General features: G+C 39.1%; 1 long non-coding RNA gene across 1 annotated transcript in view; it reads left to right on the forward strand.

Moving 5' to 3' along the window:
* Positions 1 to 15,366, forward strand: part of LOC120411722 — a 50,994-nt gene extending 35,628 nt beyond the window's left edge. Inside the window, exons 3-4 of the long non-coding RNA XR_005604227.1 lie at positions 9,171 to 11,143; positions 12,995 to 15,366. This is a non-coding gene — a long non-coding RNA (uncharacterized LOC120411722). The remainder of the gene's footprint in view (positions 1 to 9,170; positions 11,144 to 12,994) is intronic.
* The last annotated feature ends 8,848 nt before the right edge of the window (positions 15,367 to 24,214 follow it).

Raw genomic sequence — 24,214 nt, forward strand, 5'->3', positions numbered from 1 at the left:
AGTATTCATACAGACTGCTATTTACCAAAAGAAAAACCTCATAGTCTGTTCTACATACTCCAAATTCACTTCCTAAGTTTCTGAGCCTGTGCTACCAACTATTTCTAAAGCTCTACGGTAGCACCATTATTAATTCTTTTGATATTCTTTTCTCTAATAAACATAAATCATCATGCACTCATTTGGTATGAGCATGGATATCATAAGGCTTTCTATGGTATTCCATCACTTTATAGAAACACTCAGGTGTGGATCTGACTAAAACTCAAGCAACATTGCTGTGGATGAAAACTTGAAGGAATCCCATCTCATGTTGTGAGTATGGGTGCCACTGTGCACTCTGATGTGAATTTTGTCTGGACTGCAGCAAGTGACACCATGAGGGAGATGCAAGACCGATTCCTGTCTCCTCTGAGCTTGGAGAAGACTCCCTGCAGCATCCCAGGAAAACAGTGGGGCTCCAGGCATTAGGCCCAGGTTGCAAACCCTCCTGTGCACAAAGGCAAGGCCAGTGTAGCTGGTCCTGTTCTTTTGCTTCCCTCTTTTGGTTGTTCAGATTAGGGATGGCAAAGGAGTCTCCTCCTTGGATGCGGCTGTTGGCTGCAGAGCTGGGCTGCTGCTGTCGAGTCTTTATTTCTTGTAAAGCTTCATCTCTCAGAGCTGAGATGGTGTATGAGGCTCTGATGCTGTCAGGACTTGGGTTGTTTCTGGGAACAAGCCTGAAGTTGAAAGAGGAGCAAGAAGATCCTCCTGAGATGGCTTTTCAGCTAGTGTAAGTTGTTGTTGCTCTATGACAATCCAAGGATAATTTCCAGATGTGAAGGTTTGCCTGCTTTTGGCTTTTAAACAGACCTCCTCATTGATCTCAGTTGGAATTCTGCTTATACTTCATAGCATGGGGCAGTGCCAGACATGCAGTACCTGTGGGGACAGGTGAGGTGATGGGCAAATATGTATGCAGTATCACAGCATACTCATTGCCTTTTGCAGGAGGAAAAAAGACAGGCTTGAAAAACTTAAGAGGACCAGGATTTCCTGTTCTAACTTTGAATTAGGTTTAGTACATGGATCTGCTGGTCTGTATGGTGAAAACTAAGCACTGCCATAGATTAGAATGAGATAAAATTATATTGTTACTTCAGTCCAGTAGGAGCTATAAAGATGAATTGAAGAAAAAAGTAGAATGACTCACCTGGCATGGCAAAATGGAAACCCTTCTCTTCACCAACCAGACATGTCTCTCCATATTCACCTCAGAAATAAAGTCTGTGTTGAAATTGCTGACAGACAGTTTAAACTCTGCACGTGATTCATACCATGCCTTTACACTGACATTTTAAGTCAGGTTTTTCTGATACATTTTGGGTTTGCTTTTTGGAGGGTTAGTTATCTACGTTCAGACTGGGAAGGCAGAAGACAGGCTGGTTCAGAAGCTTCACATGGCTGACCATTTTTTTGTATGGTGGACTATTAATTTGGCAGTAACTGCAAATGATCTTTGCACTTCAAAGGTATAAAATGTCACATTCTCAATATCTATTCAAAGTAAAGAAATATGCCAGCTTCTTAATGAGCCCAAATACTGGTCTGCATGATGTGATTGAGGTAAATTACATCCTTTTAGGACTCAAACAATAGTAATAGTAATAGTAATTTTTTTTTTCTGTTCGCCTTTTTACTGTGGTTAAATACTTTTTCCTAAACAGCTTCTTCTAATATCTTTAATTTGCAGTATTTTTACTGATGCCAGTTGTTCTGCTAAAGCTTTGCAAAGGATTTAAACCACAGTGGTTTGTTCATTGCCCTAGATGCCTACAGATTTCTTTTTGTCTGTAACTGTGCTGTATGATTTTTATGTGAAATTGATTCTGTACAACTGTAACTAACAGGATTTTCCTGGAAACAATCCGAACATCTTGTACCAATGTTTACAATAAATATATAAGAAGAAATTGATAGCTATCTAACAGTTTCCAGGAAGATGGGAATTAATACAAAGCCAGCCTCTGAGTGTTTTTCAAAGAGAAAGATTGGGGTTTATTTTATTTCTATTGAAACTTGTCATGTTATTTGAATTCCCTTGACATTTTTTCATACTTCAGAGCCTTTTTAACATTGTCCAAGCATCGAACATTCTGGCCTTGTGTGGTGCCTGGGAAATGTTAATTGAGCAATCCTGAGTTGAACCCTTCCTTCAAATACTTTGTAAAAATACAGCTGTTAATAACGTTTATTTGGCTTCAATTTAGATATGAAAAAAATCCATTTCAGGAGGTTACTGAAAAAAGGTTTAGACTTAATATGTGTTCCCCACATATTAAGAGCAATGGCATGTGCTGTAAAGAATAAAAACCACAACACACAGACATCAGTCCTCATGGGCTAATGGAAATCTAGACCTGATTAAAAACCCATTTCAGGACTTTTTTATTGCAGGGGTGGGTTTGATAGCTGTCAGTGTACAGGAAAATAGCACATCTGGAATCTTACTGTGTACTTGTGCTGGCTGGTATAACTCAACCTGTGTGTCAGATTTTTTTTTTTTAATAGCCAAGATTTATTTGGTTTCTATTAATTTTTTAAAAGTCCTTGGTAAGTATGCTTATTAAGTACTAAATTTTTACCATCCACAAATTAAAAGCTATATTTTAGTAGTGAGCAGTTTCCTTCAGAGAAAAGTAGGAAAGCCAGAAATAGGCATTAGTAATGTAGAGAGTTATTTGATTACAAACATACCCCAGTGGCTTCTCAGGGATGACTATTTTGCAGCTTGTTTAATGAAAGTTGCATTTTTCTTGTGACTTTTCTATCTAGTTATGAGAAGTCTAAAAGGAGAAATTAAACAAGTAGTAGGCTCTGACTACTATCATATCAAGAGTTATTTTCCTATTAGGAAATGGTATATGTCTAGGAAATTGTAACTATTGTTTAAAAACCACTTGGATTTGCTTATAAAACACAAAACTTCAGTAAAGAAGAGGCTTTTTTTCCTAAGCAATGTCTTGGAGAAAATTGAACAGTCACCTACAGATCAAGAACTTCAGTGTTGTTTTAACATTTCACATGTAACCATAATATTAATTAAATAAGTGAATTTGTAACCATCCTTATGTTAAAAGCAAGAACAGAGCAATAAAAATCTTTTGATGGTCCCCCACAGCCTGAGATTTATTGTCTAGTTAAAATTTTAATAGTGCAGTTCCAGAACTTTTATATTTTAATTGCTCTAGAGATTTGTACAGCTGAAATATTTAATGTATTTTCATATATTCAAATCATGGTCTAAAATCAATAACGACCTGGATGGTGCCTGTCTTGGATGGTCCTAAAAATCTCTAAAAATTGAACTATGCATATGAGTTATTAATGTTTTGGCAGTGTCATTTTAGTCCTGTTCTACTTGGCAAACCCACAATATTTTGAATTTCTTGCAGGTTAGAGTTACCAGGGAAAACTGTAATTCTTCAGTGGGAAGAGAGCCAGAAGGGGATAAATTTTAGTCACATTCTATTATCTTCAAGATGGTAATGTTTTTGAAGCAAATTATATACTATTTATTCCATTTATATACAGTATAGATGGACATATATTTAAATGTCACTCCAGTATTCAAATAACCAGTTATAAAAGTCATAAAAAAGGACCTCTAGAATGTCACTACAAAGTGCCCCAAAAATAATTCATTTTGGCTGAGCTAATTCATTTTGGCTGAGGTGGAGGAAAAAAAGCACACCTTTCTAGGGCAGAGTCACCCACAGGAACAATCATTCATCAGGTAGTCATAATCTTGACACAGCAGAGTGTCCATCAATTTTATTTTCACCAAAGTCAGGTGAAATACTTGTGCATGAGAAATTTGGGAATTTTGTGCGATACCCTAATTTTGCTCCCAAATGCCAGTATTTTCAGCTTCTCAAAGGGTTTAGAGCAGGGTTCATTAGTGACTTCTCAGAAAATTATTTATGCTTTAGAAAATGTACTACATGCATTTCCCAATACTTGAGAAAGTATTATGTGGGAGAACAAACTGTACTTGTTGAAATATACAAGCAAAGCCTATGTCATAAAGCAGTAGCTTGGCTTTTGCTTTCCTTATTAAACAGCCATTTTCAGAAAATACTTGATTTTAGAACGTTGTGATTCATGGGTGGTCAGTGGGATATTCTGGGCTTTTTTTTTTTTTGGTAAAAATCCAGAAGTTGAATGATCCTGGCTTTTACTGGGCTCTCTCATGGGCTCTTGCACTGGGTTCCCACCTTATATTCCTGATTAATCTTCAGAGGTGTAAAGCCAGGGACAGAAAATTATTGATTAGCAAAGTCTGCTTTGCCAGAAAAGATCCCTCACATTTTAAGTCTCTAAGCAAACTGAGCAAGCTGTGAAGTTACTGAGAGGCTTGTGGACTTGCAACAACAGGAGTCTGCAGTTAGAAATTATGGAGAGGTACACATTTTTTTGCCTTGTGTAAGAAGAGGCTTCTCTGATTTTGATAAGTAACAACAATTTGTAGTTGTGCATGAATGGACAATTACTATTAAAGGTGTGACAATACTCTCACAGGACTGCAGCTTTTGCATCGATTCCTGGATTTCAAGAGAGAGGGCAGATCCTAACAGTGACTTAACCATTTCTGCCAGCCATTCTCACATTGAGCTTGTAGACCTGAATTCAACCAAATCTTATTTTTTTAGGAAGACATTTGGTTTTGCTATTAAGTTTTCAAGTGACAGGGAATATATTATGTCTAGTAGACTATTTTAGTGCTAATTTACCTACCTAGTAAGAATGCACATTATTTTCAGTCTGATTTTGTCTGTTCTAGCCATTGGACTTCTTCATATCCTTGTCTCCAAGCTTAAAGCAGACTTGATGATTTATAGGATGGGAAATATTTTTGGCATGGATGAGCTTATAAACTATGATCAAGCCAAGCATTCAAATTACCTTGGATAAGTTTGAATCTATAGAGTCTTTCAGGAAAAAAACTGGTTTTCCAGCCGCAGCCCCATTCCTGTGACCCTTTTCTGAGCTATTCCCAGTTTCTGAAAATCCCTTACAAGTAAAAGTCAGCTGGAGAGCTCAAGCTCAGAGATTCAGCTTGTCTCATGCTCTTTTATTACTCAAAGTAATTTACCCTGTGATCCTAAGATGCCCGGAGTAAAAACCAATTTTTCTTTAAGAAACTGTGAGCTTTATGAACCTTACAGAGCTCTCTTTCAGGATGGTAATTCTGAAATTTCAGCTGTCACACTGTATTTACTGCTGTCACTGTTTTCTGTAAAAATAATGAAGTGAAACAATGCCCTCAATTGTTAACATCATCCTGGGTATGAAATGTTCATGTTTCCTAGCAGACCCTAAACCAGAGAGAAGTAAACTGAGCAGGAAGCCTTTGGCAACCCTGAAAACCATGAGCAGAAGGTTGCTGCCTAGAGCCAGTAAAAGGAGATAGGACACAAGGACGACAAATGGGAGTTTGTGTGGGTGCCTCAGGGTATGGCTATGAAAAGCTCTTGGGATTTGGGTGGGATTTTCCTGCATCCCAGCATGGAAAGTTTGAGTGCAAGAGCCAGAAGTGCAGGAACTGCTTGGCAAAATACCATTGGAAGAAGGAACATTTTCAACCCCGTCTCAGATGCACCAGGGCTTCTGCTTCTGAAAATGACATAAGAAGTCCTACAACAGCCATGTTTGTCACCGTATTAGCTCTGCCACAACCTGGTAGATATTGGGTGTTGGCCTGTTGGTGTTAGCTCTGATCATGCTTGAAGACTTACTTATTTTTAGCATTCACAGTACCTCCATTATTGTGCATCTTTATTAAATTTTATATTCTGTAGAAACTTCTTCCCTTGTTATTTACAGGGAAAGATTTTTTTGTCTGCTTGGAGTAAGGGATCTTTCCAGCCATGGACCTTAGAAGACTGAGGAAACAGGAGTTGATGTGAAACTCCATGGAGGTTTTAACCTGACCTGTTTCTGTGGGTAGAAGATAGCCCTTTCTGAATGGACCATACCTAGCAAGGAGGTCTAGTGACATGAGAGTAAAAGCAAAGTCTTCTGCTCCAGTTAGGTTTCAGAACACCACACTTTAGTTCTAGTTAAAGGTAATTTTTATAATTGAGTGATTTATTCTACATGGTTTCTAGTCCTGCTCCCAACTTTAGCTCATTATCCTTTTGCTGGCTTCATTATTTCCTCAAATCCCCCACATTTTTGACTTTCCCAGGACTTCCCACTCACCTATATCAACAATTAAATGTATGGGTGTAGCAGAAAGTTAATTCAAAATGGCTCTGTTACTGCTAAGGTGAATATTCTAAAATATACCAAAAACCAAAACAAATAAAAAACCAAACAAAAAAAGAGGATGCTTCAGTGTAAAAATTATGGTGATGGGAATGTTCTGAGCTTGCAGCAAACATGCAGATTGCTGCCAGAAGGGGTAATTGTAAAAATGCCTCTAATTAGCTGTAGAGTTTAATTCATTGAGTAGAAATTTGAAAGCTGAAACAAATATTTTCTTCCAGAAAATATCAGTTTGTGACATTCGAAGCTGGAAAATACTATCCCTAGTTTATAAAAGGGGAAATGAAGTCCAGAGATGATTACATGATTTGCCTAATATTCCAGAGATGTGTGGAAAAAAGCTCAAGTGTGACAACAGTCCCAAGGAGAAATGATACCACCAGTGTAAGCAGACAGCATACAGCTCCTCGATGCCTACGAGTCCTACACTTCTGCACTTAGTGGCTGTGGAAAACATCAGTCAAAATGTCACCATTTAGTGTGTGTTCACTTTTCATGGGTGCAAATGAAAACACCAGATGGGACCCAAAATGTGGCTGACTGTGGATACTTTAATGGCTGTCTCAGGCACTCTTTTCTTAGGAGGACTTAGATCTACTGCTACTTCTCTTAGCAGAAAGGGTCACTGAAAGAGTTCAAATGATGGTGCTTTTCTAACTGCTCTGAGAGAACTGGCTGCACTAAAATTCTTCTTGACTTGTGTTACCACAAAAATTGTAAAACAGTTTTACAAGCTGTTGTGCTTTAGTGCAAAACAAACACATTAAAAACATTTAATGACCACTGCTTCTTGCATCTTCCTGTTAATTTATGTAATTTAGCCCTATAAAAGAATCAAGAGCTGTTTGGTTAGAGCAGCTTAAGATGTTTATTAATATTTGTTGGTTGTGCTGTAGTTGCAATGTGAGCCTAGACAGGAACACAGAGCTCTCAGCGCCGTGCTGGTGAAAGAAGTTAACTTTGTATTTGCATAAGCATGTAGGAAATTAACCAGTTATGATACAGTGGAATGCAGTTAAGCTTTTTCTACTGGATCATTAACTGGAATTTCATATTCTGGTGATGTTCATCTCAGACTCTGAACCTAAGGGACCTCGTACCTCCGTGGGCCTTCCAAAGCTGTGTGATAGGCGCCTGATTAGAGGGTGATTTGTGATGTTATGGATGCGTTATGGGCTTGATTGGAGCATGATTGGGGAGTGATAAGAGAGGGGTGGGCACGGGATGGGCATGGGATGGGTGCAGGATGTGCATGGGATGGGTGTGGGATGTGCGTGGCATAGGCACGTGATGGGCCCACGATGGGCAAGTGATGGCCACTGGTTCCAATTATAGCTCAAGTGCAGCTGCAAAATTCCAATGGCACCCACATCTTAGGCGCAGCTTTCCTGCCTCTCTTCCTGTATCACCGGGTTAATCTGCAGTATATGCAACTGATTTGGCAGATATATGGATTCCAGAATAACTTGGCACCGGCTTTTCATATTATTGGCAATTTTTCAAACCTCTCCGTTCGTGTGGATCTCAAAGCCAGTCTTGCTTCATTTGTAAACTCAGTAATTTGCCCAAGTCATGCATGTTGCCCTGTAATAACGTTATTTCTCCAATAAGCTCAGACCTGTTGGACAGCTTTGTGCTGGAACTAATTATGCTTCCCGACATCTGCTGAGGAGCGACTCCCAATTTGCATATGCTTGCTTTGTATCATAATTCCTGACCTGTCAATTGATCTTGTTCTGTATATTCTGTATAGTCACACTTTACAGTAATGCAGTTTTTCATAAGTCATGTAAGTTATGCATTTTATCATCTGTAGTTTCTTTGTGTCAGAATATTTGTCTGTGCTTTTTTTTTATATCTCAGATATGAATGAAATCCAAAGGTTCAATAAGTGAGGCTTTATGAATACTGCTGAAAGTTTTCTACCATAGGACTTTAAATTACACTCACAGGACACTGTATTTCATGTTTTGAAGTTCTGCTCTAGTGGAGGAGAAAAATGATGAAACAGGAGAGAAAGAAAATGGCTAGTGGTGAGAGAAATGTGAAGGCATGGTATGAAGGAGACCGGGGCATCAATTTCTTTTCTCTCAGCTCTTGCACAGGGTTTGCACCCAGTTCTACATGCTACAGAGTTATATTTGGTGTGGTACTGCAGAAAAAAGAAAAAGTTGGGCATAAATTTTAGGCTGTGTTTTTGTATGAGGCCAATTTCTCCAGTGTTGTTCTCTATCTTTTATTCTCTTCGGCATCAATCATGTCAGCCAGTACTTAACTTTGATAGTTCTACTTTCTTCTCTTGTGAATGGGTCCAGTTCAGGCTGGAATATCAGGTAGAAGCAGGACATGTGAAACTAACTTTAATCATTACATGATACTTTCTGGTGGCCTAGATTTACTAGGGAATAAATGGGGTTCCTACAGTGAGGTTAAATAGGTCTCCAGGTGAGATTGCTGGAGCAATAACACACCCTCTAATTCACTGAGTGCAGCTTCTGATAGGAATGTGATGTGCCAGCTGGATAGAATCCTGTTAGGAATGGCTATAAACCTTTTTATTAAACATGATTCAGCACGTCTTTACTTCCCTCTCCGCTCTAGTTCTCAGAATTGCAATTTCTGTCTTTCTTATGCAGTAGGAAAATAAGGCGAAGAATGAAAATTTCATCTGGGTTATGAACCTCTTTCCTCAGACCTCCTAAATGGTAATTGTTCCTGGAAAGTTTGGACAGTTCCTTTGTTTCCCTTAATACTTGCAAACACTAAACCACCACAGCAGAAGAGAGATTTGTATTGCCATACACTACTTGGTGATTTTCTTTCCTTTATGACTTCTCCCTGTCTCTTTCCCTGTCTTCTAGTGCACAGCTTGTGGAAATATGTCACATTTCTGTGGTGCAGCAGAGTGGGAGGCAGAAAATCTGGATCCTATTACAAGTTTGGCCATAGTCTTCCTATGTGAACATGGGTAAATTATTTATTTCTGCATTCATAATACAGCCATGTTAATCACCTACTTCGCAGGGTGAAGGTGGCTGATCTGTAGCATTCTTGAGTGTTTAAGCAGTTGAGATGGGACTCCTAAAATATGTAAAGTATGTCTTAGTACTGTGTTTGGCTAGTATGGAGACTTCTGGGCAACCTGAAGCTTCTCTGTGGGACAGAACAAGTGGCTACAGCTGCTAATGCTCATTCCACCCAGATGTCCTGGGATGTGGCTGCATGGCAGCCCAGACCTGCTCTTCAACAGCTCCTCAGGTGAGTCACCCTCGTGTTCCATCCTGTTAAGGTTTTGGTATGAAACATGTAGGATTAGTGAAGTTGGCTATCACTCCAACATGAAAATAAAGGAAAATCTGCTGAGCTCTGGTGAGAAGAACTACCAGAGCAAAGCAGGCTGGGAGAGAGCAGGTGGTCCAATCCCTCCTGCCACATGCATCTTTATACCTGCATGTCTGTTTAAGCCATGCTTTAAAATGTGCCACTGATGCACCAAGCTGGTACCAAAGTGCAAATATCAGGATTGATTCATACTACAATGCACCTTTCAGCCATCTTCTTGTTCTCCAAAATAAATAAGCTGCATGGGTTAAAGAGTGCAGTCTTCCCCACGTGTCAAAAATCTCTGGCGCACTCTGTTTGCTCAGTTGCTCTGATCCTATAAATTATGTGTACTGTGTTCATCTTGGACTCCTACTGCCTTATTTTCCCACTTACTGCATAGCTTGGCAATGTTAGAAGGGACATATTTCTCCTCCCCTTCCTTCTTTTTGTTTTTCTGGCTGTGCATTTGATTTAACTGGGACTGTAAAATGACAGCATTAATTGCCAGTCTGCCACAAGCTTCACAGTTTATTTGATAGCGGGCACTCCTTACACCATGGTGTAAATGTAGCAAAGAGTCATGCTAACCTACTCCTTCGTGTGCAGCTCGTCTGTGCAGTGTGTGTAAGAAAAAGGCCCACACTTGGCACTGACAGGGGTTGAGAATAGATCTGGCAAAACTTATTCTTCCCTAGAAACTGAACCGAGAGAGTGAGCAACCTCCAGGCTCCCAGGCAGCAGCCGAGCATCGGGCCCGGATTCAAACTCCATGCAAAGCTGATGGATGACACAGTCTAGAAAAAAAGGAAGAGGAGAGAAAGCTCCCTCTTGGTAAACAAGCTATTCCCCAGTTGATTCTGTTTAAGATCCCCATCCAGGAAAGGCTCCTGTGTGCACTTTGTACACTTACGTAATTCCACCAAACCGGGTGTGACATCAGGGTGCTGCCCAATTAATCTAATGTAAAATTATGTCTGAAGATTAGGTGACTTCCAGGACTGGCTCTTTACTGACAATCTTTGGACCATTTAGAAAAAAAAAGCATCTTTTCAGAGCAATCAAGACACCAGGAGGAGCTCATAATATGAAATATGGACCTGTTTTTCCTAAAAATTTTCTAAAATTAAAGATTCCCAAACATTTTATTATAGTTTTTCACTGCTTAGTCTTCCTTGCTAAACTACACTAAAGATTAAAGCTTTTTGAAGGTGGAGGGGTACATGAACAAGTTCAAAAGCCTTAAAATTGCATTAGTTGGTAGGGTGTAGCTGGTTTACCAGAGTTACCAAACAATACTTAACTTCCATACAAACACAACATGCAATTAAATGCATTCATCTTGTTCATCAGACTAGAACTGAATCTTCCAGAATTTAACTGTGCTTGATAGCTGCACATAACATGAAATGATCTTGAAAAAGTTTGCCATGATATTTATTTCTGTCTTTTCCTCAATTTACCAGGAACTAAGGCAGCAAATCTGAGGGAGCAGTTTAATAAGAATATGGGGGTAAGTGATGGGAATTTAAAGGAAAAGTCATGGTTATTAAGGTGTTTTGCTTCTGCTGAAAATCACCTTAATTCCTCATGCAAGACTTCTGCAACTTCTGCTTTTGCAAGTAGCTTTGTGGGTCTTCATAGCTGGAAACCTGATGTTGTCTGTGGCCTTCATGGATGAGAGAGCGAGTATGACATGCTCACCTTCTATCGATTTTCCAGATCCAAGAATGCTAATATTTTTCCTATGCAATCACAGTGGTGTTTACATTTTTTTGGGATTTGAAGTCTGTTTTGATGCTTTATGAAGTCTGACATTGCTTGAATAAACAAATTCTTAATAATTGATTAAAAAGCATAGCTGTACCACTTAATCTGTCTACACAAGAGGCATTTTTCCTCTGGGACAGGACTAACCCAGCATTTAGTTAATCAAGTTTTAAAAGCTGTGAATTTAAGCTCTTTGGGATATATACATTACCAATTGCAGGAAGTTGGGAAATAAAAGGAACTTTTCAAATAAAAAGATGTCAATTTAATAGCAAAGGAGCTGGAAACAGATGTTTCACGCAAAGTATAAGAGTTGTGTCATTCCTTTAGGTTTTCAAAGTCACTTCTTGTCAGATGCATTGGTTAAGAGAGAAAATTAATGAGCTGTGTTAAGTTTTATTACACAATCTTCTGATGTGGGAAAGCTTCCCTGCAGGAACAGCTCTGTGCATGGCTTAACTGATTTAGGCATGCCTGGTGCAGTATTCTCCAGAATGTGTTGGAGATCAAAGTAGGGAGAGTTATTCAGGTTTTATGGCAAGGTAATTAAAAAAATATGGGGATTATTACATATAAATCATACTTGCATAAATTTACTGGTAAAATAAAATCTAGTAAACACATTTAAAAAATGAGATCAAGAAAATATTCAGCCACATATGTTACCATTGCAGATGCAAATCTGCACTCTGAAGTCCACAGAGCTGACCTCCTTCTTCCACTGCAGAGAATTTGGCCCAGTTGCGTTCTACTGGTGTTCTTGTTTTCCTAAAAAAAACAACCCAAAAAGCATGCTGAGCTCTCCTGCTTTGTGATAATGTGAAGATGGCTGCTTTGTACCAGGCACAAAATGGTCCCAGGTAGAGCAGTCACAAGACTTCCCTTGGCTTCTGAGGTGATTTCATCTGAAAATTCATTCTCCTAGAAACAGACTTGTGTGTCTGAACATTTGTTAGCATCTGTTAACAGTGCAGACTCTGAGTGAAGAGAAGGTTTTGATCCTTTGACCCTTCTGGTTAAAGGGGTAAAAAAAGCCCTAGAACACTGCAAGGACTTTCTGTTCTCAGGGGAGCGCATACAAGCTCAGGAAAGATTGTAGCTTATCCTTTCTGGGCATGTACAGGAGAAATGGATGCATGCACTATACTCCAAATAGGGCCCAAAAAATCCCAGTCTAGAAAGAGGGAGAGATGATCCAGTTGTAAATGTTTAAGTACTGATCATGAAATGCAGAATACACTTCCCTCTGAGTGGAAGAGAAATGAAGATTATTGTGAAACTTCTGTTTAATCAGAGGAGAGCTTCCACATTTCTGTCACACAAATATGCAGAAAGGATAAGCTTATAGCTTCAGCTGTCCTGAATTCAGTGGTACCATATGATGACAGAACACACATGCACAAGTCTGTATAAATATATACACAGTGGAAGTCAAAATATATAACACTGTCAGGACTGAGCTTTCTCTCTCCAAGGATGGGCATATACCCTCCTCGGTCTAATTGGGTTTATGACTCTTCATGTGTGTATATGCAAGAGATATGAAATACAAGTACTGTAGCTTTTGATGTGAAATAACATTTTCTTGTACCAGCTACAGGTCCCTGAGAGACTATATGTGAAGTTCACAGCGGAAGCTCTGCAACTGAAGCCCTGGCAACAGAACAAGCAGAACACACTTGGCTGTCATTTCTCCAGTCTTCTCTGCTGCAGTGCTAAATTGAATGAAAGAGGAGCTATTGACTGGCAACTCCATGCAGATGAAACAGTTCAATTTCGACAAGGAAAACCTATGTGAAGTTTCAGTGAAAATCCACACATGCTTTGCTCTTCTGGGTGATGAAATATTTTCCTGAAGAAACCACCCAACAATGTCAAAATGTTTAAAGGTACTTGATTGTGAAATGCTGAAGATCCTGGTGTTTGGCATGGCTGCTTTCCCACTTGTAACCTTTTTCAAAGAATCAATAGATGCTGCATCTAATAATGACAATGAGTGTGTATTACAGATATACTACCTGGACCTGGAAGCTGATGGGCAGACCTGAAAGTATTGCAGAACTAAGTTTTATCTGCATGCTTCCTGAGAATGCAGAGCTGTTAATCACATGTGCACAGTCTTGAAGACAAGGACCAGAAAACTCACTGAGATTTTGAAACAACAATAACGTAAAGCCCGTTGCAAGATTTAATATAAAATCTGAACAGTAAAGAATTCTGTGATGTATCTGGTTCTTGTTTGATGTACTTCTACTGCCACAGTTAATATAGTGTTTGCAGTGCACACATAAAGCAGATATGCCCAGATTCCTCTCTAAAAGAATTAAATTATTTTATAGTCATGCATGCTATCTTTTCTGTTATTTCTCTCCCACAATTTCTATAGGCTTTATTTAGTTATGTAAGTTGTTCTTAACAGCTTTCAACATAATTTGCTTTAAGGTAACGGTAGTGATAGATGGTTATAGAGAAGGCTATAAGGATTCTTCTAAGAAAGTTCTGAGCAAGAAGGACGTCCCTCTTTCTTGGGGATTTCCAGAGTCTGAGAGAAAATAATCCTCAAATGAGCTATTCAAAGACAAGATTTTCTACTCTCAGGTGGCAATGATTGTTTATTTCACTACAGCAGAATAAAAATCACCCTCCAACACACCATCAGTCAAATTTTCAAAATATTTCAGCCCCCTGAAAATAGAATTGAAGTAGGATCTAAGCTTTTCTAAAGGCTGGTGCCAGTTCTTCAGACATAAAGTTCACTTTTCAGCCTTACTTACTCTGTATGCTTGAAAACATCAGTGAGCTGAGGATTTTCTTGCTTTCTCTGCAGGCATGCTGCATGCAGGTGTGAATATTTTATGCAGGATCTGCAGAAAGACAGGAACATACAAAGCCTATTGCACAGGCTGTCATGTCTGGCCAAGGTAGGTCTGACTTGAATATTCCCAAAGTATTCCCTTCTTCCCAAAATCAACAGGAACCCTCACTTCAGTTGTGTTAAGGTCAAGGGCTGGGCAAAGCTGACTCCAAGCATTTAGCTGCTTAACATCATTATTTCGCCCTTTGTAAAATGGCATCATCATTGGGAAACTCCTTGAAATTCTTACCTAGAAGCTGCTTTAAAAATTGGAGCATTATTACTATTAGGTTACTGTGGAACTGGAAAAAAATTTGCCCTGAACTTTTCTCAAATGTGTTTATGACTAGAAGGCAGCCTACACGAGTCTGTATCTAGACAGATTCATGAGCATAATGTTTCTCAAGGCAAAACTCATTTTAGAGGCTCGCTAGATTTACTTCAGACAGTTCCACCTTCCCTATTTGGAACAGCCTGTTACCAGCCTAACTGCAAGAACTAAGCCATTTATGGACAGAATTTTTTGTTTCTGTGCTAACACCAGTGTCAGCAGGAGAATGATCACTGGAGGTGATGCTAACTGTCAAAAATGTAGTTGCTCTCCTGTAAGAGTGACAAAAGGCTCTAGAGGGGAAGCATGACCCTATAAGACCTGCTTCTTCTGATTCTAAAAGGATCAGATAAAATGAGGAACTGGCTCTGGACTGTTAGGATGGTTTTGTGATGAGGTACATGGCTTGGGCAATCTGATTATGGGCCCTCTGCATCTTGTACCGTCTTGAAGGTGAAATTTGCTCTTTACCAGCTTTTCCCTTGGCGTTGCTCATCTTTTGCTTACAACTATCTACATGGATGAGATTTTAGTAATTTCTTACGTAAGGCAGTACAATTTAATGGTTTTGCCTAACTAGAACTATACTAGTTTATTTGAAGCAAGGGCATGCCTTTCTGACAAAGTTCTCTCTAAACCATTGAATATGTTGAACTAATGTTTATTTATTTTTTGATGAGTGCAATGATTTGGTAATCATCTATAAATACTTTTTCTTCCGAGTGTGCAGTGTTTAATGTATGGTTTTATTTATTAAAGAATGGCATGTACTTAAGTTACACCAGTGTATTCTTGTCTGACATCTGCCCCATTGATAAGTTAAATGCACCTTGTATTCAAGCATGGCATCAGTTTGGCTGTCATGCACTGAGGACATTGCTGTCTCAGTTCTGACACAAGTGTCCAAGCAGATATGTAACACTGTCCATTGAGATGGTCAATACAAATTCACTGACATCAGCAAAGCTGCTGTAAGAGTAGGAAACCTTCTTACATTTTTGGAACAAATATTACTGACGGTGAGTGATTTTTAATGGAATTTTCATTGTTGTCAGGGTTGCTATTGTAGATATAACTCAGGTTTCTGATGTCATGATGCAAAGACACAGAGAGTCTGCTTTCCTTCACCTCATGGCGTGCTCAAGAGTTAGGACTTAGGAGGAGTGACAGAGCAGCTTGGCAGGCACCTGGTGTCTAGCCAGTGTCAAACCACCACAATTTAGAGTAGGCTTCATTCAATTATCACATAATCACATAATGATTTACCTTTCACATATACATTTGCAAAATTCTAAGGCACTGTGAATTTAAAGACAAAGTCCAACACAACAAGGAGTGGAACAACACACTGAAAGTCAAAAAGCGGCCACAAGATGTTCTTTCAAAACGTGAAACTGCTCAGTCAGAAGGAGAAACTTCAGTTCTTTGCAATTAACCCTACTCTAGTAATCTTTCTGCAAGAAGGCACAGACATCTGTTTGTCTTTCCATGCAACATGTGCTGTGGCAGGATGAAAATCAGAAGCAGAGCTAGTTGCCCTTCCAGAAACTCCCAGATCTGATGTAAGATTAGAATATTGGGATATAGACTCTTTGAGGTGGCACAAATAACAGCAGAGAACAAAACACAACCCAAATGTCCCTAAACTCCAGTACAAAAATTGTAGTTAAACCTCCCTTGATATCCTTTAAAACCAACTTGCATTATTTTCTGTGCTTATTCCTTGTGTTCGGTGCAGGTAATTGACTGCTTCTAGGCTTTGAACTAATTATCATTCCGGAAAGCGCTTTCCAAACCACAACTGCTTTATGGGCCAGCTCCTGTTCTCAGTGAATCACAGGAGTTCTGCTGGTCACTTTGGTGGGAGAAGGAGCAGTGCTAATGAAGTAGTCATATAAAAGAAAAAAGCAGGGGGAAAAGTGAACTACTTTCCCAGTGCTTTGAGGTTAAGGTTAGAAGTTTGCTATAGTCATGACAGCAAAATGATTTTTCTATAGCTTTTTCTTTAAAATATAAATGCAGCATTGACTTATTAAGCACATCCTGATCTCTGCCTGTGTACATACTGTTGCTACATATTCTAATTTTGGCAGGAAGCAAATACTGGAGTCTATTTTGCTTTGTATTTGCTAGAGACAACTTTTTTGTCACAGCTCCATGTGACAGATCAGCTATTTCTCCCCTGCTGTTCTCAAAAGAGTTTATAATATCAACCTTAAAAATCACATTTCTTTGGTAAATTTCTCCATGATAAAGTCAGCCATAAAATGGAAGACAAATGCCTTTGGGCTTATGAATTCTTCTTTCTCTCAAGCAGCAAAATGCTGTTATTTTGAGAAGTGTCTGTGTTCATTGTTTCTCTGAAATCTGAACTTTTTCCACTTGGAGACAGCTAACTCCCTGAGAATCTTGCAGAAATGGTATTAGATGTTGATCTCTTTGTAGCAGAGCAGGGGGAAGCAGACAGCCAGACCACATCGATCTGGGCTGCAGGATGTGTTTAGTGAAAAATCTATAGGCTCAGCTTAGGGTGTCAGCTGTCAGTCTGCAGAGCATCTGTCAGAGGAGTATTTGCTGCAGTGCTGCTGAATGTGAGTAATGCTTCCACAATATGGCAGGACGATGCTATAGATTACAGTGGTAATGGAGCACATCCTGAACAGCTGAGCCTGCTCTCTCTCGCTCATTCAACAGCAAGAGCTGCCTCGCTATAAGAGCTTGGGGGATTATGTACTCCAAACAGCTGTCTATAGCACCGTGGATTTATTTGGGCTAAATGAGAACTTGCTTTCTTTAGCTAAATCAAACTTTATCAGACAGTTTTACTGTTGGCAGTTAAAATAAAATGTGTTTGCTGAACAGTAAACACCTTGTTACTGTTAGGAAGGATTATATAAACAAAAGGCATACACAATGAAGTCTTATGCCAGCTGACTTACTGTCAAAATAATATACTGCTGTTAGCGGAATTGTGCTCACTTGAAGGAAATTATAGGCCTAAAAACACATCGTGAATGACAAAGAAGCCATTTTTCCACAAATAATCTTTAAAAAGTTTAATACACTGTGCCTCGTAGAAGTGGTTTCAGAGACCTACGATGCTGAATCCTCATACAGGAATGTTAGGAAAAACTGGGTGAACTGCCTGAAAGCTTCAAAGGTTTACTGAATTTGCATAATGCACTGGATCAACTAGATTTAACATTTCCCCCTATGAGATATGCGGGAGTTTTTTTGTCCAGCAAAACTACAAATCCTCCCTTTCAAAATAGGATACACTGTCCTTCTTTCACTTATTACACTATGTAATTTATGCAACTACAGAATGCTCATGAGCAACAAAATATATGTAGCAATCATATTAGACTACTTATGTAGCGTAAATCAGCTTCCTTTTACTCCTTGAGAAATTGAAAGTAAGGCGGGTATTCTCTTTTATAATCACAAGGGTAAAGGCAGGTCCAGGCCCAGCAGAGTCACTGAAAGGAGTTATGGTAACTACAGTGAGTTTTGGATTATTCTTCAGAGAGATTGAAAATTAATTTATTTTCTTTGTGTTGAAAACTAAAGTCCCAATCCAGGAAAACATAGGGCTAATGTTACCTGCACTTTCTCACTCCGTTCTGAATTTCACTGTGCAAAAAAGATTTGCATTTCTTCCTACAAATGTACAAACCATTTCTTTTAATTTAAGAGTTAAAACATCAGAATCCATCTGAAATTACCAGGAAATGTCTTCTGCCTGCAGAACCCACTTTGTGACTATAATATAGACAGGAAAGATTTCTACACTAGGAAAGATGCGCAGTATCTCAAAACTCAAGAGCTGTAACCTGCATTCCAGCTAATGGCTTCTCAAGGATAATTTGAGGAAAGATTTGTTAAGTCTGCAAATTCTTGAATAAAATTCTGTAATTTACACAAATGTGTGTCATGAAACCCAAGTGAAGCATTTATTAGTATATTTAGGTTTATTCCTTACTATGTCTATGTTTGGAAGGCTTATTTTTCTAGGAGGAGAACATGCTGGAGGTTGAAAAGGGGAATTTTAATGGTGCCTTATAAATTTTCCTTCAGCGAAAACTGGCTCCAGGTGAAGCTAAGATGAAGCTTTCCACACATTTCCCAACAGAATGTCTTGCTTCCTTAATGTTATGCCTGACCTTAGAAATGCCCCTTTTCCACATTCTTACTGAAAAGCTTATAAAATATTATTTTGTGGACAAATACAGAAATTTCTTTGCAATTACTTCTTCCAGTTCTTTAGGAAAACTTGAGGACCCGGCACTAATCCCTCTGTGCTGTTTGTCATGACCGTAGTGTACTAAAAAGAAGAGAGGCTCTTAAATCCACCTTCTTACATCTTAGAAAAAAAGTCACAAATGAAAAGATTTCTTCTATTTCATCTTTCAGTAACAGAAAAAGATATCTGGTTAATAAATATTGCTGCTGTAAATTTTAGGACAAGGTCTAGAACTACCATTTTGTTATGTTAAGCAAAAATGGGCATTTAGGAATCTTTCCAGGGGAAATCAAGGGTAAAGTGACTTCATGAGGATTTGTTATTGGTCTTTTTAAAGTATGTATATAATTTATGCTGGTACACAAGTGATTTGCCTGGGCTAATTAATTAGGGTCAAACCCATTATAGGTCCACACTGTTGACCTTTGACATAAACCTGAAGGATCAGGAAAGATGATCACTTATTTTAATTATTTTCTGAATTCAGGTCTTTTTAAAATGAAATTACAGACAGGATATTTTATGGAGAACACGATACCTTAGAGTTTAATCCTTCCTTCAAACCAGGCATTAAATGGCTTACTCTTCCAAGAAAAAGTCATTTATGAAACTGCATGCAAATTTTTAGCATGTATCAAATTGCTTTCTCTGGCATGTGATATGGCACAGGCAGAGAACAGTGACAACAGAAGATGCAAAATTAAAGTCAATTCTCCCATGCACTAACATGCTCCAGTGTGAAGCAATTAAAATTTCCTGAACAAGCTGCTCTGTAAAGAACAGGTCAAGTGAGGCACAGCTGCCTTCAGATTTATTTCCTTCTGTCCATTGAATTCCTTGGGTTGTAAAAACTCCTGACACTTAGTGAGGAAGATACAACTATTAGGAGCTACTCAGACCCCAACCATCCACTTGGTTCGTGCACACTCTTTGGCCAGATGCCTGCTGCTACACAGAGGGTTTAATTGCACAAGTCTGCCTGCCCTCCTGTCTCAGCTATTGCACTGACCTAGCTACTGATTATCACTGCATTTCTAGGAACTTGGTTATCTCCCTGACCCGTAATCCTTTTTCAAATGTGGTTGACATTTGGGAAAGATTTCCAAAGCTAGAAAGAGATAAAGTGTGTGATTGCACAGGCTCATTTCCTTAGGGAAGAGTAATACACAAATACATCTATATGTATTTGCAGTGATTTATCTGGTAACATATGTATCAAAGCTGTAGGTAATTTGAGATTTTGTGGTAACTATAAATGCTGTGTTCAGAGACTAGCAAAGTGAATTGAACTTTAAAAAGTTGAAACACAAAGGAGCTTGAAAAATTCCTACTTTGGGTCTGCTGCCAGAAACATAAAGTATGTTACCTCTAAAAATAAGAGCCCTGTCTTCCAGATGATGTAAGTTTCACCTTTAAACCAGGATCAAACTCTTTTCTTTGTAAGCAATAAATGCACACCTATACTTTGGTTATTATCTCTCATTAGTCTCCATGGGAATTGGGCTCACAGCCTAAAATTCTCTAGCAGAACTCACCATTGCCTCCAGGTAGCTGCTTTTCTGGACTTTCCTGGCCCACTTTCACCTAACGTTTAACTGTTAGTTAATTTTAAATTCTCTGCAGGGCTGTCATCAGTCTCAGCCATCTTTCACTACCACACCAATGTCCTCGTTGTCCTTCCTCTTGGTCAACATTAGAGCAATGTCTGGCAGTTTTATTCTGCATTGAAGGGAGTCAGTGGTTTGCAGCTGTTCTGGGTTTCTACCTCTGGCAAGCAGAGGAATGCACATCTTTATTGCTGTTTGCTTTACTGTGTGTTTGGCTGAGCTGTATCTGGTCCATATACCTGCTGCTGTAGTGCTGCCCCTCACTAACACTGGGGGACTTCTCTTGCAAAGTGGCCTTTTCTGTGATTCAAAGACCTGGCGGTAAGGCCACTCACTAATTCATCAGGTGATTTTAGCCCTCCTATTGCTGCACCTGCAAAAAACACCACCTTGACTTTGTTGAAAGCAGCATTTACCTTTCTTTCTTAGTTGGTAAAGTCTACAATTGCTGGTCATAGTCTGGCCCCCTGAAACCAGTGTGAAATCAGGGACAGCAAAACACTCAGTTAGATTTGGTTCTGTTAGTTGACTTGAGGTGTTTGCTTCCAAGAGAAAACTTTAGGAAGAAGTTGCTGGCTTGCACACAGAGGAAGGTTGCCCAAGGAAAGAACGTTTCCATCAAAAGGGTTTTTCAGGAAGGCACACAATATCACTTATATTTTCTTTCTGACATGCAAGCAAATTAAGTCATATCAAAGACACTTTATACGTTTTGAATTGCTAAAAGCTCCATAGCTCTTTAAATAATTGCCAGCCAGAATATGGGTTTGCATGTTTTTGGAAATGCACATTAGTCCTGACTCTCCTCCAACTGTAATCAGTGGGAATTTGGCCAACTATATCAAAGGAAACAGCACTGGGACATGGAAGTTTGATGCAGATGACTGATTATTGAAAAATATGTATTTGTATGCATGTGAAATAGGACAGAATAAACCTAGGAATACAACTCCCATTAGATTTAAAGAAATGTTTGGAGTCAATTTTTTTTTTCCAATTCTGCTTCAATAGGTCTCGTTTTAAAACTATGAAAATAGCTGCCCTTCTCCATTTCCCACTTTTCAAGATGGGAAAAGTTTCAGGCAAACCAGATTGATCTGAGAGATTACCAGCCCTGTGGAAACTGAGAGCATATCAATATGATTAGGACTTTTCTCATGATTACTGAAATGTCAGACTTTTCCCTTGATTTGGCCTCAGATGTAAACTTTGATCCTGAGCCTAAAATATTTTCTATTCTAATGTAGTTATCTCTAACCTGAACCACAACCGGCATGGTGGAATGTGTGCTCTGGGATCTGCAGTGAGCCCTCTCAGCCACACTATCAGCACAGAAAGGCTTTGAGACTGACTTAAGGCACTGGGAAAGTAGCAGTGCCCTTTGTCTCCCTGTATGTAACATCAAGGAAAACTGGCTAAAAGGGCGGTGAGCACAGCCTTTGGGCAGTGGGCATCTATATGCACTGGAGAACAAGAGCTGAATTAATATCTGGAGGGATTCCTTCATGTGTAGGGAAACTCCACCAGAAAGATGCATGGCTACATGCAGGGGATGCATTCACTTTTCCTTTCTCCCCCTCTGCCTTCCTACAGAAGCCCGAATCACAAACCATGCCATTTTTGTCAGAAATGATTTTGAGGGGGATTGCTGTGGATTTATGCAGATTACTTTATGCCACTCTTGGCAGTGTCAGCAGGTTTGTATATGTTTCTGTTTGCAGTGTTCATAAAACCTGGACTATCTGCAGTTGCAAAAATGCACAAATAGACCTGGAGGTGTTTGATTTACTTTCTGAGTCTTGACATTCTGCTAATATGGTGATTCTCACTACCTGTATCCTTTAAACTGTCACAGACAACCCTCAAGGGTTATTAAAAACCTCTTATTAAAAAAAAAAGAGCCTGCACTGCATTGAAACCCCTTAAAATAAATAGAAAACAACCTTTTTTTCCTTCCAAAGCACTCACATTTGTTCTTTCAAAATTAGGATTCAGCAAATAGTTGGAATACATCTGTACTCAGAGGAATCCACATCAGATCATAAATTTGTTCATGTTAAACACAAACATATGAATGCACTCTTATATCCAAGGACTGTGGAAGGGTTTAGAATTTGCACACTTTACTCTGTGTAATGCCAGGGCAATGTTTCACTCATCTATGTAAATAAAAAGCAGGCTTGTTGCATTAAAGGCATAAGTATCCTTATGCTCTGCATAAACATCACAGGATTCAATTTTAAGAAGGAATCACATAATTTGTCATATCTTTTATTGTGATTGACTTCAGTGACGGGCATACACAAACATGTGATTTTCCACTCAGTGTATCAGTGTATATCTTGGTGTTCATTTGCTTCTGCAATAACAGGAAAAAAGATTAACCTCAGATATGCAAATAAGCTTAATTGAATAAAACAAGACAAATTACCCTTTCACTGGAGCAGTTCCTGGTTTGGCGATGCTGCACACACCACAGGAGCACTGGGAAAGGGCTCGTGTTGCTGCCTCTCATTCCTTCCCTGTTTTTCTGAGGTTCATGGCAGAGCTGTACTGGGGTGACAGTACCTCAGCAAGGTCAAAACTGTAGAATGGCATAAGGGGCCCCAAATGTACTATGTTACCCTGCTGCAGCATAATTTAGAGACGTGAATTTGCTCCCAAAAGCCCCAGTTTGGCAACTCAAAAGAAAATAAAAAGCCAACCACCCCTCCCCACCCAAAAAACCCAACCCCAAAACTTCAGCCTTCGCCCTCAAAGTTTATAACCCTTGTCATTGCAAAGAAGAGGCTAAATGTGAAAACAGCTAACACGCAAGGCCCCGGAATGGAGTCTCTGCTAAGATCATTAACCATGTGTTTGTACATTTTCAGTGTTGGCTGTTGTGAGGGGACCTCAGGCTTTTGGCTTGTGTGGGCTGGCAGTGCTGGTGGCATGGGAGGTGCCTTCAGAAGACCTCTCTCATGCCAGCTGGGGCTGCTGGAGGAAGTCAAAAAATCATTTGTAGAGCTTGTCCTCAGGCCCTCTACATTGAGGCTATTTATGTTATACCATAAAAAAGCCCCAACAGGGAATGGTTCAGTATGGTCATACTGTTAAAGAAATGTGTCTTAAAAGCAGCCTCCTACTGATGAGGGAAAGAAATCTAGAGGGTAAAAATCCTTCTTAAAGAAGTATCTTTCATTTGTAACTTTCCCACCCCTGAAGATTCCTTCTTCCTCCCTTCCCTGGTAAAACTGGGGGAAAATAATGGAGTCTGAAAAAATCAATTCTAAAATGTGTGCCAGATGCATACATATTTTTTTATAGGTTTTGTTAGGCTATCTACTTCTTCTGAGAATTGTCTCCTTTGAGTCTATTATTTATCATCTTTTACTAAACAGATAAAGAGGATTTCCTACTTCAAAAAATGTGCAGCTTAGGGCCCAGTAATAAAAAACCTTCCTTATAAGAGGACTCCCATTGAAGCCAAAGGAAATCCTTGTTTGAAAAGCATTTGCAAGATCAACTGCTAGGAAAAGAAAGCAGTGAACAATAGATAGCTGCAATACTGGGGAAAAAAACCCCAAAATTAAAAGATGAGGGATGGTAATATATGATCATGTAAAATTATGAAAGATAATATCTAGGGTCATGACCTTTAAAAACAATTGTCTCTTTTAATTCAGCACTGTATCTACATATGCTGAAGAAGTAGCTATTTATTTTATTAGCCTTGCTAAAATAGTGTTGGAGAAATTACTACAGGAGAAAATAAACTCTAATCTAATCAAGCTAGG

The sequence above is a fragment of the Corvus cornix genome, chromosome 3 (genome assembly GCF_000738735.6).
Source record: "Corvus cornix cornix isolate S_Up_H32 chromosome 3, ASM73873v5, whole genome shotgun sequence".
Taxonomy (NCBI): Eukaryota; Metazoa; Chordata; class Aves; order Passeriformes; family Corvidae; genus Corvus; species Corvus cornix.